At 46.9% G+C, this 14,457-nt stretch overlaps 1 pseudogene; it reads left to right on the forward strand.

Moving 5' to 3' along the window:
• The first annotated feature begins 600 nt into the window (after nt 1–600).
• LOC144171957 (uncharacterized) overlaps nt 601–14,457 on the forward strand; it is a 36,255-nt pseudogene continuing 22,398 nt past the window's right edge.

Genomic DNA, 14,457 nt, shown 5'->3' on the forward strand with positions numbered 1-14,457 from the left:
CACTAGGGCAGTATTTATTAATAACTGCTGCTTCTATTTATGTATTTTGCAGGACGAAATCTGGCAATTTTCGTAATAATTTCTGATATTACGATTTTTGTGAGTCGCGCCCGTAGAAGAACATGTAAACTATGGCAACGCTTGAACAACGCTCCAAACAACATACTCTCACAAGTGCCCTCAGCCACAGCAGCATCTCCATGAAGAGGCCTCTTTGCGTGAAAAGCAGGTAGGTTGTGCAACCAAGGGCACTGGTTTCCTTCTCCAAGCCTACAAATAAACAGCGCACACAACCCGATAAATACAAAGACTGACCCACTGCTTGATGACCAACTGTTAATTCGGTATCCTGCAAGAATTTTGATGAAGCGAGCAACATAAACTTGTCACCTTTTCATTGGCCACTGGTGCACAAAAGCTGCTTTGTAGGCGATGCTGTTCCTGAAGTAGAACGACACGCAGATGCCCCGTTGGAGAGTTCACCCACGCAAATCGAAGTGAGCTGTTGAACATGTAGTTGCAGCCGAGGAGCGCAACAAAAACATAACAGTCGCAAGCAGTGAGGATTCACAAGAGACGAAAAGCGAGGGCAGTGCAATAATGGGGGACCCTATTTCCATGGTTGTCAAGCCCAGGGACGTGCAGCTGCCTCTGAAGAAGTGGAACAAGCTGCATCTCTCGGAGGATAGGACCCTGGCCACGCGCAAGACGGGTGAGAACAATCGAGGCAAACAAGTCTAACTGAGCTGTCGAAGAATGCAAAGAAAACACGACTACTGGGGACGGCGAACTCAGGAAAGCAGAGAGCAGTGAAGAAGCCATTGCAGACAAAGTTTCAACCTTTCTGAGGCCTGAGTTAGCGAGATCCTTGATAAAGACGGTGAAAGAAGTTCAGCAACAAGGAGTATATTACACGTAGAGGCCAATATGATGCGACAATTTTACTTGTTCACGAATTGACCTACTTTGTTCCTTCACAGCACAACGTGAAATTGTGTAAACGCTACTTCAGGTGGGAGGTTATTGAGAAAAGTAGTAGTTGGTTGGCTACCCCTCAGACAAGGGAACACACACGCACAGAAAATTGGCCCAGAAGCTTTCCTCCAAATAGGCTGACTGTAAGCATGATATTCTGCTTTTGCCTTTGGTTTGCCTTTGGTTATGAACTATAGACCCATATCTTTAACATCTGTGTGCTGCAAAACCCTGGAGCACATAATTTACACTAACATCTTTACCCACCTTCAAAACAAGTTTCTTTGTTCCTTACCAACACGGGTTTAGAGCTGGTCATTCATGCGTAACTCAGTTAGTGGAATTTACCCATGACATATTTACATCATTTGATAAAGGTTTACGAACAGACTGCATACTATTAGATTTCCGGAAAGCGTTTGACAAAGTGTCCCATGTTCTCTTACTCCATAAGCTTTCACTTCTTGGTTTACCAGATAACATCCTTTTTTGGCTCGAAAACTATTTGACAGGTCGTTTACAAAGAGTGGTAATTAATGGCGCAGAATCAGAATATGCATGCGTATCTTCTGGCGTTCCGCAGGGTTCCGTCTTAGGTCCACTTTTATTTCTTATATATATAAATGACAGTGGCACAGGAATCACTTCGAAAATCCGGCTGTACGCAGACGATTGTGTCCTTCACAGAGAAATTATAACGACTCTGACCGAGTAGCATTACAGACAGACCTAAATAAAATTTCTTCATGGTGTGACAGGTGGCTTATGTCCCTGAACATCTCAAAATGCAAGCATATTTGCTTCACGCGCAAGCGTCAACCAATCGGTACACAGTACTGCTTGAACGGCTCCCCATTATCAGAAACAAGCGAAGCAAAATACCTAGGTGTCACGTTTTCCGCCGATCTGACATGGAATCGTCACGTTCAAAGCATCACTTTAAAAGCAGGACGAGTACTAAATTTCATTAAACGGAACTTTAAGCACGCGCCAATAGATGTCAAGAGAACACTTTACCTAAGCAACGTTCGCCCGATTCTGGAATACGCGTCCGTTGTGTGGGACCCGCATACACAAATTCTTGTCAATAGCTTAGAAAGGATACAAAAACGCGCAGCCCGATTCATAACCAGCATTCACTCATTCCAAAGCAGTGTCACAGAAATAAAACGGCACATATGTTTGGAAGATATATCTCTGCGCCGTGTTGTTTCCCGCCTCTCTTTCCTTCGAGATGCCGTCTTCAATCGCACACCACTAAGCAAAAAGACTTATCTACAATCACCAACATACGTATCCGGGCGCCGCGACCACTTACTCAAGATAAAAGAAATGTGCGCGAGCACAACCCCATACCAAAACTCCTTTTTTCCCCGTACAATACGCGAATGGAACCTGCTGCCTCCTGAACTAATCGAAGTTGCTTCTGATGTGACGTTCCCCACTGTCCTTCAAGAATATATTTATGGATAAAAATGTACTCGCCATTTGAAACTTTCTTTGATATTTATGCTTTGCAATGTTAGCCAGCGTGCTGTGTAAATGAATGTATCTTGTTACCTGGCCGATATTTGTTTTAGTGCTGTCTCATGTGCTCCCTCAGAATGTACCACATGTGTGATTAGTATTGTACTCACGGCCTGCAGTGTGTGGCTTACTAACGCAAACCTTGTATGTTTTCTTACAATTGTTTTTTTTCTTTCTTCAACTTTTCAAAGAGTGTGCAATGTTGTATTTTATATTGATTATTTGCCCCCCCTACTATAATGCCCAACGGGCGAAGTAGGTATGCAAATAATTAAAGAAATAAATAAAAAATAAAAACCTTCTGTTCGATGGTGTACCCGAAAACTTGGGCTAATCTCTTGTCTTTCCGTAAAATAGGGTGTGAAAAAATCACTGAGGCTCAAGTACATTTCATTGGCTATATTGTTCGCTGCACCACACTTTACTCTGGCAAAAGTGGATGCATGGCAGCTCTGGAACTTGCACACACCACAAACTAAAGAACTCCCACAAGTTAAAAGATCAAGATGCTATCATACCAAACCGAAAATCAGTACTTCAACATCCCTTAATAATTACAGAATTAGTGGGGAGGGTGCCTGATGCTGAGCGCCAGAAAGAGACTGGTGTTTTACTTGCACTATAAATAAATCAACTAATTTCCCTTAAAGAGGTGCAGAATTCCCACATAAGGGTTCCATAAATTCACTTCCCGGTCATTTTATGAGCTGCTGGTGTTCCTGCGTTCCACAAGAAACATCCACAGCTCAGATTTCTAAGCACTATGCAGGAAGACAATATGCGAGTATGTTTAGAATGCAGAATGTTTTGACTAGCAGTTATGGGCCGAAAGTCCTCTTCCACTCAATTATTTGTGCATGTCGTTCTATTTTATCAGTTGACCGGTTTATAGGACAGGCTTTAGAGTATTAAGAACGCAATAATATCAGAAAGAAGGAATTCAAAACAACAGTTCAATGCGGCATCAGATTTTGCTCGAGGAAAAAGCAAGCCAATATTCATGATCTCAGCCGTATTGTTATATTACTCACACGGTTTAGTAAGGCACCGTAAAAGCATACCATTCTGGATCTGGAGCAGGTGCCTGTACCGTGGGGTCTGGCCAAATTAGTGATGCACCCTGACGCATAGAATTTCTTAAGCTCAAAGATTTGCAATTAGTAGGCACAAAGTGCAGGCACAGAATGTATTTACATGCACTTGGTCACTGTTAAGTCCGGTTGGAGGCTAATATATTCGCTAAGCTTCTTCACTCTCCCCCTCCAAATTTGACAAAGGTTGTTTAAATCAACACGGCATTTCGATTTGAAAATTGCGGGAACCTATACAGCTTTTCAAAACACAAAGTCAATCACCACTTGTGCTGTCGATGTAGTATTTTAACTCAACCATTGCTATGTTTGAAATCAAAGTTGCGAGATTTAAAAAAAATTACTCTCACAAAGGCCCCAGGCTTTCAAAGCCACCACCCTTCACTGCACAGCTTGCTGTTTTGTTTGTTTGTAATTGTTTATGAGATTAACCCAGCAAGTAAAGTGCTTTAGGAAGATTTAATAGAAAAGACAATATCAGATAATAAAATACAAATAAACGTTCATGTTACCCTGCACAGTAAAAAAATAAAGCCTCTCAGCCACCTGTGTTGCTTGATAAGGGCCCTTGTTGCAGTTCACGCGGGAAAAAAAGGAAGGCGGGTTCCTTATTGGTACTGGTGCACAACGCATTACAACTTTTGTGATGTGCAAAAGAGTTTGTTGCACTTTTCTTCATTCTCCTTGAAACAATTTTGCTTGTGGATCCCGAGGCATCCCAAAAATGTGATTCCACAATACAGTGTGAGCTCTTTACAAGAAACATGAAAGGAGTAAGTTGAACTCTATGTATGAGGTGTTTGATTTTGCAATATTTTATTTTGTTGATGGAAAGATCTGATCTGATCTGATTGTGGGGTTTAACGCGCCGACGCAACGCAGGCGATGAGGCGCGCCGTAGTGGAGGGCTCCGGATTAATTTTGACCACCTGGGGATCTTTATCGTGCGCCGAAATCTCGTACACACGGGCGTTTTTGCTTTTCGCCTCCATCAGAAAAGCGGCCGCCGCGGCCGGGAATCGAACCCGCGACCTCGTGCTCAGCAGCGCAACGCCTTAGCCACTGTGTTGATGGAAAGACCTACTCTCATTTAAAAAAACGCATGCAGAGCTCATATGGTACTTTGGTTAAAGGAGTACTGACACAAAATTTCAAAGCTGAGATAACTATGTAAAACACTTCCTTTTTATCAGGAGATATCTCCCAGCAAGTTTCAACAGCAACCGTTCAGCGAAACATATTTAAAATTCATTTTAATCTTCGCCCGCACGAGAAAGGCCACAGCGGGTCGACGTGACATCATCTGCTACGTGCCCCAAACTGTCGACGTCGGGGCTCCCGTGACGAAGCCGACGCGCTGGCTGTGGTTGGCGCGCGCTGCTCGGGCGTGTGTACACGTCATGGTTTTGGGACTGACGTCATGCTGCCTGGGCCTGTGGGGACGGCGAAGACCTCGGCCGGTCTGGGCGCGCGCGTGCGCTCGCTCGTGCGCGCGTTCAGAGAGGCAGCGATACGGCAAGAATGGTGACGCCATGTGATACATGCTGTCATGGTGGCCGCTCGGCGTTTTTTGTCGAAACCGAAACTAGCATGAATAAACAACGCCGTAAATGAATGTTTACGCTGCGCTCGACCGTCTAATCTGTCATTCTATGATTAGTGGGCTGGTAGGCACGCATAGCAGCGAAAAAAACGTAACATAAAAATTTCGTGTCAGTACTCCTTTAAGTCATTTGAGCTTGGCAACATTCTACTGCCTGCCATATCTTATGTTTTATTGCAACTTGGGTTTTTGTTCCAAAATCTGTGCCTGCGTGAGCCCAGCCCGGTCAGTAATGTCCCACCAATTATTCACGGTCTGCACTCCAGTCATTCCACAACCATACCTCACCAGTGTAACCATCATGCTTGCTCCTTGAAGTCCTTTTTTAGTGAGGATGGAATGGCGTCACAGCCTCAGATGAGGACACTCCCCAATTCTGTGAAGATACGACTAGCATACGTAATCAGGAACCTGGTACAGTTCACACAGTTTTTTTATGTGAGTGAGCAGCAGCATCCCACCCTTTTTTTTTAATATTGCATCATTTTGCCACAGGGCGGCAAAAACACGGGGACAATATCGATTCCCATTTTAACCTGTAAGCCAGCATGAGAAGGGTGAAAAATCAGTTACTCCGCTCTTTAATGCTGGCCTTTCTATTGGTGAGGAGTGCAGGATGCCCTATCACCAAGGGATCACAGAAATGCTGTGCGATGCTTCTATCACTGTGCGACCCCACTGTTCAGAAGGATGGAACAACTTGACAACTGCCTTGACAAAGGCAAGTTCCCCACCTCTGTGCTTACTTATTGCCCCACACTCAGACCTGGCACAATGCTTAGTGAGGTTCTAGAGAAAGTGTGCATACCACATCTACGTTGGAGGAGGAGCTGTCCATGACATGCGACTTGACCACAGGGGCGCTTGCACGCGTGTTAGGCTGCGGCAGAGTAAAAACGGCTTAGAGAATGTGCGGTTACGAACCAGCTTAACACCATTTGAGACTGGAATAAAAACCAGCGGGAAACACAGGACACAGAAGAGAACGACAGGACAAGCTGGCACTAACAACTGAAATGAATAAAACACTTTAACGCCCAGAGATAATCTTCCGGCAACATTATGCGCATGTGTGAATAGTCATGTGTAGCAAGACCTAAATGTTACCAATCAACCACCGCGTTTAGGAAGTTCATCTCTTTAATAGACAGAAGCAGTGACGTCTCTCTGACGCAGTTGTTTCCCCCTTTAATTATATAGAAAGCTTCCAAAATTTTCATTTGGGTTTTTAGTACTTCCCCGCCCTAATATCGTAGCGTTTCTAAAGACAGGAGTGCACCTGCATTGTTCACAGTGCCTCGGCAGATGAGCACCGTCACTCGTGGAAACGGAAGCCTTGTGCTCTCTGAGGCGATCATTGATACAGCGGCCCGTTTGACCGATGTAAGCTTTCCCACACGGGGATAAGAGGATGTGCGAAATCCCACCGGTAGCGCAACGCACAAATTTCGTGACATGGTTAGTGCCGCACGCAGACCTTCTTCCCGTATGCCAGTCGATGCGACTGCAAAGACCTCCCAACTCGCGCGGGGCTGAAAGCACCAAGCGTATGCGATGTTTATTCGCCACAATCTTGACATTGCGCGAAAGTTTATACACATAGGGCATAACAACAAAGCTAGCCTTCTCCTCCGATGTGGCAAAGTCAGTAGCTGCATCTGCCCTGCGCGACCTTTTTTGCTCTTTCAGCAACTTCTCGGCGACTGCTCGCGTGACGTGATCTGGAAACCCGGCCGATTTCAGTCTACTGGATTGTTGTTGTACAATCACCTGAATCATGTGGAAACAGCTCTTTTGCAACGCGTTCCTAAAACAAAGCATTGCTATGCCCGTTTTTTTAGCTTCGAGTGGCAGGAGCTGTACGGAAGGACTTCCTTCTTAGAGCCCAGTGCGTAGGTCCAGCACATGCATGTCGAGACGGAACGACAACTCCAGTTCTAAAAACGTAATGGTTCCACTTTGGGGTAATTCATAAGTGAAACGAAGGGATGAAGAACGAGCAATAAAACACTTAACCATATCTGTGGCCAAAGATTCTAAACTAGAGTGAGTCATCGGTCAAACAGGCCGCTGTATAAATGATCGCCTCAGAGAGCACAAGGCCTTCTTTTCCACGAGTGACGGTGCTCATCTGAGGAGGCACTGTAAACAATGCAGGTTCACTCCTGTCTTTAGCAACGCTACCATATTAGGGAGGGAAGTACGAAAACCCAAAGGGAAAATTTAGAAGCTTTCTATATAATCAAAGGGGGAAACAACTGCGTCACTGAGACGTCATAGCATCTGTATATCAAAGAGATGAACTTTTTAAACACGGTGGTTGATTGTTAACATTTAGGTCTTGCTACACATGACTATTCACACATGCGCATAATGATGCTGGAAGGGTATCTCTAGGCGTTCAAGTGCCTTATCCATTTCAGTTGTTAGTGCCAGCTTGTCCCGTCGTTCTCTTCTGTGTCCTGTGTTTTCCGCTGGTTTTTATTCCAATCGAACATGTACCAACTAGCCCAGTCTAGCGCCTTGGTACCATTTGAGACCTTTTCCAAACCCACTATCAAAAAGGTTGCTTAAGACAGCCACGCACTATTAGCTGCTTCACACTGCAAATTACTGTTGCTTATAAAAACAACAGAGAAATGCTATTTCCATGTATCAAGGTAGAGCTTGTGCTTGTTCGTACAGCTAGCAAAGTGGTCATAATGGCTCCAGCAAACCTCAAAGCCTGCAAGAGAGCGTTGCCTCAGAAACTCAAGTGGCACAGAACGTGAAGAAGGCAAAGGAGGGAAGTCAAAAGACAAAGAAAGGAACAAGACGGGGAAAGAGAAGGAAACATTGTAGGAATAAAAGTGTTCAACAAGTAACGAAACAGATGCATTCAACGCATATCAGCACGCAAGTGCTTCAATAAATTTGTTGCAGCACGTCTACTTGCCAATGGACAGATGAACCAAGCTAGTCAGGGTAATGGGCTTTGTAGACAGCTCAAAGTTTTGCTGGACTTGTGCAGACACTCTAAAATTCTAATGAAAACTTTGTGCTTACCATTACAGACATTCTAGCCGTGAAAAATTGTTGATGGTGCCGCTTTTGCTCTGGTACTTGTAGCGAAGCAAGGCCTTAGGAATGTAGCCTACAGTGGAGCATTGGTTTGCTGATCAAACTAAGATAAAAAGGACTTTAATAGCTTTTGTCACCCAGTCTGCAAGGGTACACATGCAGCAATCCAGAGGTCTGTACTGCAGGCCATATCACTGCGAGCATAAAACCAAGCAAAGAGGAATACAAACAAGACAATCAGGATTGAGCCACCCACGAATCCGGTGGCACCACTGTTAGTGAATTCAATAACAAACATTGTGGTCACATCTGCTGGTTTCAACAAGGGCCTCTCAGTCTGGCAAGAAGCCTCGATATAGTTCTATATGACAGCAAAAGCATGAGTATCCAACCTTATGAAAGCTGCTGACCCAAGGAACAGGTGAAAGAAAACATTCCAAGGGTGGCTCATTACTGTCTGAATTACGTGTTTGGCTAGAAATGCATACTTCGGATATATGCATATTTATTTACGTCCACGTAAAGATGTTCGCGCTGTCTCGGGCTGTGTAATCTTTGTTTCCTTGAGTTTGTGCCGGATACTGCTGCAACACATGCCTCAGTTTCCTCCAGCCCTCTGCAATGTGTTATGTGTTGATTATTCACATGGAGCGGAGGCAAGGCTTTTGCGATGGGTCTGGAAAGCTTTGCTTGCGAGAGGTTTGAGCCAAGCAATTATCACTTATCACACTTTATTAAAGTACAATAATTAGGTCCACTGACATCCCACAGAGCATTCTAGACATCTCCGTGAGCGGCCAGCGATACATGCATGCACGTAAAAAAATCCTCGATAGTTTTGACTAGAGAGCGACATTTCGTATTTCGCTCACTGCGCTTCTAACTTTCCGCGTGATACTTGCATAACGGCCAAGAAGCGCGCAAATGTGCACCACAAAGATTTTGTTTGTTTTAAATTTCGGTGACAGCGCGGTGCCGGCCCCCTAAGATTCATGTCCACAAAATCTTACGAACGAGCCTGTTTGATTAGAATTACGTTTTTTTATTAACTCGCGAAAGGCGTGTTTTACAAGGTTCAGTTTGTTTCAACTCTAATTCAGCGGTGCAAATTTCGCAGATTAACAATTCGACGTAGGCCCGCGTGGTTACCATGTTATACGTATCACTAAGCGGTAGAAACACACACAAAAGACATTATTTTCTAACTGCTCACTTACCTCACATAGCTCCGCACGTTTCCAGGCGCCCAGTCGTTATGATGATGCTCTGTAGCCATCGCGCCGCCTCTCTGGGTATTTTGGGAGCCTAAACAGGCGAGGTATCGTAAGCGCTGCGTTTGCTGCTCCAACACAGCAGCCACCGATCGCAAGTAAACACAGCGTCGTCGGGGTGTCGCAGCTCGGCAGTGGTTCGGCGTCTCCGAAGTGCAAGCCAGTCGGCTCACTCTCCGCGCACTGCGAAAACGCTGATAAATCCCCCACCTTTGATAAAAGGTACAGGAACTGTATCTTTTGGCCGGCGTCACCATGGCCGGCGTGTAGCAAGCCGCGTCGTCGGCGTCGTTGCCGGTGCCGAACGCGCACAGGTCTCGCTTGTTGTTATGAGGGACGCACGTTTTATAAGCATGACGTCACCACTACTCGTGCTGAGCCTCCGCTCGCAGAAATACATTGATGGCTGAACTCTTAGTAGTATAGAAGGCTCTGGGCGACCGCATGCCTTCCCTTTTCCCATTGTGGCAGCTCAGCTGACGCAATCGCTTCGCCTCCGTTCGTCGTATTCAAACTTCGGCCAACGAGAGTCCTGGTTGGAACGATTCAATGTTCTCACGGCTGCAACGGACTCCTGGGGTATAAAACCCGCCTCGAAGCACAGCGAGCGCAGCACTTTACGGAGGCGCCAAGTAGAGACGCGCTGTCACCTTTGTGCGAGCCATGTAACGCTGTTGTTACCCTTGTACATACTGTATATAAATGTTGGTTCAACTTTTTGTCGGCTCGAGAACTTCATCGCTCTGGTCAGCGCCGCGTCGGTAGCGGACGGAGCAAGGCAACGTAGCTACACCGGTGACTGCACTCGGATGGCAAGTCGCAACAACGCGTCACATACGGCACCCCTACGTGGGGCTGAAACCCTAAGAACAATGTAAGCTAGAGGCACCCATTCATTAGGCGTACTTGATCGCACTAGGCCTTCCAGTATTCACCGCACACAGAAACTGCTCCAACTGGGGATACATAACACCCTCCCCGAGCTGCTCCAGGCGTAGATTTTTATACAATATTAACTAGAGAGGAAACTGGTGCAATAGTGTCACGAGCACTCTGAGACGGCGCTTGCGCTTCGGGGGGAATGATGATGGAACCGGACGCGTAGGCTCGTAACAGGCCTCTGGCTACGCAAATTGTTTTTTTTTTGTCAATATAAAAAAAACTCTTGATACGCGGTTCGCTGTTTACAAATTACATGGCGAACAAGAAAGTTTATGACCATATACTGGTTTTGTACGAAATACAAGAGCGCGTTTAAACAAAAAGCAGGCGCGGAATCGAGGAGGTTTGCGGAATAGGTTTCTGATTTGCCGCCAACTGCCGCGGGACGCTAAGTTCTTTAAAAACTATTTGTAAAAGTTTCGGCGCTTGTAGTTTTTATTATTAAGAAAAGTTTTGTGCTCCTAAAAAGAAGAAACCGATTTACTATGGAGAAGTTATTCTGGCCTAACTAGTGACATTCATGAAGCTGCGTTCCTATCAGCCACCGGAACTGCTGGTTTACGCCGTAGGAACCAGCGTTCGAACGAAAAGTGTGGCTGTTCCAAGCAGTTCGCAACTGTCGCCAGCTTCGAAAATGCATTGCTCTGCCGAATTTGCAGCGCGGCAACTCCTAATTCGCAGGTAACTTCATCGCATACAGCGCCGGCTATTGTTTTCATGCTCGCTGTGCCGGCAGTGAATAGATGACCTACCCTATTCACAATTGTGGTTATAAAACATTTCCACTCGGGGCGGCGCCAGTGCGCGTGCGGCATTCAGTTCAGGAAGGAACGTATTTTCGAACGCCTCTTCGAATACCCCACATAGGCAAATGCGTTCATGCAAGTACAAAAGGTAAACCAAAGTGACTGCACGATCCATTCCATAGTATGTTACGCAAACCAATGAGTGCCAACCCGAATCCAGCAATATTCATCACGCCCATCGCGGCGGACGATCGCAGCGCCAATTTCCTCCCTAGTAAATTGTGTATGAAACTCTATGGATCGAGGCATAACACAGTACAGTCTTTTGACACGGCTCTCACTCACCCGTGCCGATTGAACTGTCCTCGAAGAATCGGACCATCCCACGCTCTACCCCCAAATGCGCTTCACTTCTCCCTCTCCACATCCAGACCAATATCGAGGTGGCAGCAATAGCGTGTCACATGCACCCCGTGTACAACCCCGGCCAACACAATGCTACTGTACAACACCTACAACAGAAGTAGTAATCGGCATTGAATGCTCGCTATACCTACATCACCCAAACCCCACGTGCCATACCTACGCTCTACCCTAGCAGTCACCGAAAACGAGGGCACCATTCTCAATCTTCCTTCGTCTATCTTCAACCGCTGCTGAAGCCACGGCCATTGCCCCGCGTCGGACACTCACACACCCACCACCAACATAACCCCAATCGTCGACTCTCAAGAGGCCTGCCGACAACCTCCATGGTAAAGCACCCCAGGCGGCACTGAAGCTCCTCAAAGCCACTCCCGACTTACCCAAAATCACCGTCCTATTAACCTCGGTTCATGTCTCACTTCTTGGGAACGATGGAGCACATGCTGCAGCTTCACTTCCAGGCGTTCCCTACAGGGTTAAGTCAGTTCTACATAGTGCATTTTAGATGCAAGGCATCTCTTACTCTAGGCTCCGTCGTATGTCGTCCATCCATCCGCCGGCCCAGGAAGACACCGACAAGACTGCCGCTCCAGGAGCCCTTTAAGGGGAAGCGTGCTCGTCTCGTGCCAGCCCAGGAAGACACCGGCAACACTGTCGCTCCGGGAGCCCTTTAAGGGGAAGCGTGCTCGTCTCGTGCCGGCCCAGAAAGACACCGGCAACACTGTCGCTCCAGCACCTCATGGTCGGGTCTATGTCCCTCCCTTGTTGCGGCGCCGTCCACACCCCCACTGCGCATGCTCGGCTCATCTCGGGCCGGCCCAGAAAGACACCGTTAACACTGTCGCTCCAGGAGCCATTAAAGGCTAAGACACCACCGGGCGTTCAGCAAACCGAGCATGTGCAGTGGGGGTGCGGACGGCGCAACAACGACGAGGGACATAGCCCCGTCGCATGTAATAAAATTACACCATCTTCCCGTAGGGGAGCCCTGAGTAGTATGCGAAACAGCCATGGGCTCAACGCAATTTCGCATTTCGTAGTTCCGGTAAGTGAAAAGTGTGGTAGTTACCATGGAAACCAAACTAAATATAACGGTAGCTACGTACCTCAACCTAACGGAAACGACGAACCGGTAAGTGAAAAATGTGGTAGTTACCATGGAAACCAAACTAAATATAACGGTAGCTACGTACCTCAACCTAACGGAAACGACGAACTTAAAAGTAATAAGCACTTGAGGCGACCCCATGGCTGCTTTGCATACTACTCAGGGTTCCCCTTCGGGAAGAAGGTGTAATTTTTTCGCCTGCGAATTAGGCGGAACGAACATTCGCACTTGCGAAGTTTGCAACGCCTGGAAATGTCGTCTACATGGCCTGCGAACGTCGCGATTTGCGCACTTCAAAACGACATTGTTTGCAGACCGAATTAGGTCTGCCACAAGCAAAGCTTGTTGTGATGTTAAAAAATAAGTTTTATTGTAGTTTTTGGGGAAGTTGTTTCAGATTGTTTTGCAGTTTATATGAGTTTATTAGCGGTTTTATTTAGCAATCGCCAATTATTTTTTAATATACGCACACATAGCAGAAAAGACAAACACACCAATCAATCCTGCACTTGCTTGTTGTGCGTGCCTAGCACATTTTGGTGTACCTCGGACGGGACTACTTCGGTTATGTACTTCTTCCGAACTGGTGTGATGTCCGCGACATGCGTGGACACCGATTTTAAGCGTTCGTTGAAAACGGCGCGCGACATCGCGTTGTGAACACGCGTAGGTTTGTGCTGGTGCGCCCGTGCTTACGCCGCGCGTATGCAAGCAGCGCCATCTGGTTGCGAAGCGTGCAAATGGGATTGACGTCATGTGGCCGTGACGTTCACGTAGCTGTGTTCCTATTGGCCGCAAGTTCCGGCGCCTCTACCGCATCTACGCAGCACGAGTGGCATTTGCCGGGGATGCTCGGTCGTTCCAAACATTTGGCACTTTGCTGTAGCAACAAAAAAAGAGGGCGTTTTGCCACACGAGCGGCGCCGAATCTGCGAATTCGCAGGGAAAATCGCCCCATGTAGAACGGGCTTTAGGCGTCTTGGCCGCTACGACGGCCCTCTCCATCCTCTTCCCCTATCCTATGGCACAACCGTCACACTAGCCGAAAGTGTTCCACCCTACCCGCTCCATACTACCCTTTTTGTCAAATAATCATGAATCTGGCACCGACTACAAAACGGCACACTGCAAAACGCCACCGTCCTTTACCATATCTCCCCCACACGCCTCGTGTATATCTGCCAGGACTCTCAAGCCCCTGCCAGCCCTGCCCACCTCGTCTTCCTGTGCCCTCACCACTCACTTCCCCAGCCTCTTTTCACAAGATAGAAGTGTATGCCGCCGTTAAATACTGTGTTGGACGGCATGTGCCTAACCGATAATGTTCAATTGGTGTTACTGTTACTTTTAATGCTACTACTACTTATACAAATACTACTTTTGCTATTGCATCTATTTCTCCGACTACCACTGCAACCCCAGACCAGCAAAAACAACAACTATTACATATAATGTTCGAGGGCGACACCGACGGGTCAAATTTACTAAGGCCATCTAGAAGCGTTTCTCTATCGTGGTGCGTACATCCTACTTGTGTGCCTCACGTGGTCTTCCACGAAAACGGTGAGGATGTGCACATATCCTGGGGGCAGGGAGGGCATCGTTTTTTTTCTTCTCATTCTGGCCTTGGCTTGAGAGGATGACCTCCCGGGGCACCACCACCCGATTGCAACTCCTGTCGTTCCTTCTTGTGGCTGCGTGACGACAG

Source organism: Haemaphysalis longicornis, unplaced genomic scaffold (genome assembly GCF_048455015.1).
Source record: "Haemaphysalis longicornis isolate Haplotype H1 unplaced genomic scaffold, Haemaphysalis longicornis Haplotype H1 scaffold_1, whole genome shotgun sequence".
Classification (NCBI taxonomy): Eukaryota; Metazoa; Arthropoda; class Arachnida; order Ixodida; family Ixodidae; genus Haemaphysalis; species Haemaphysalis longicornis.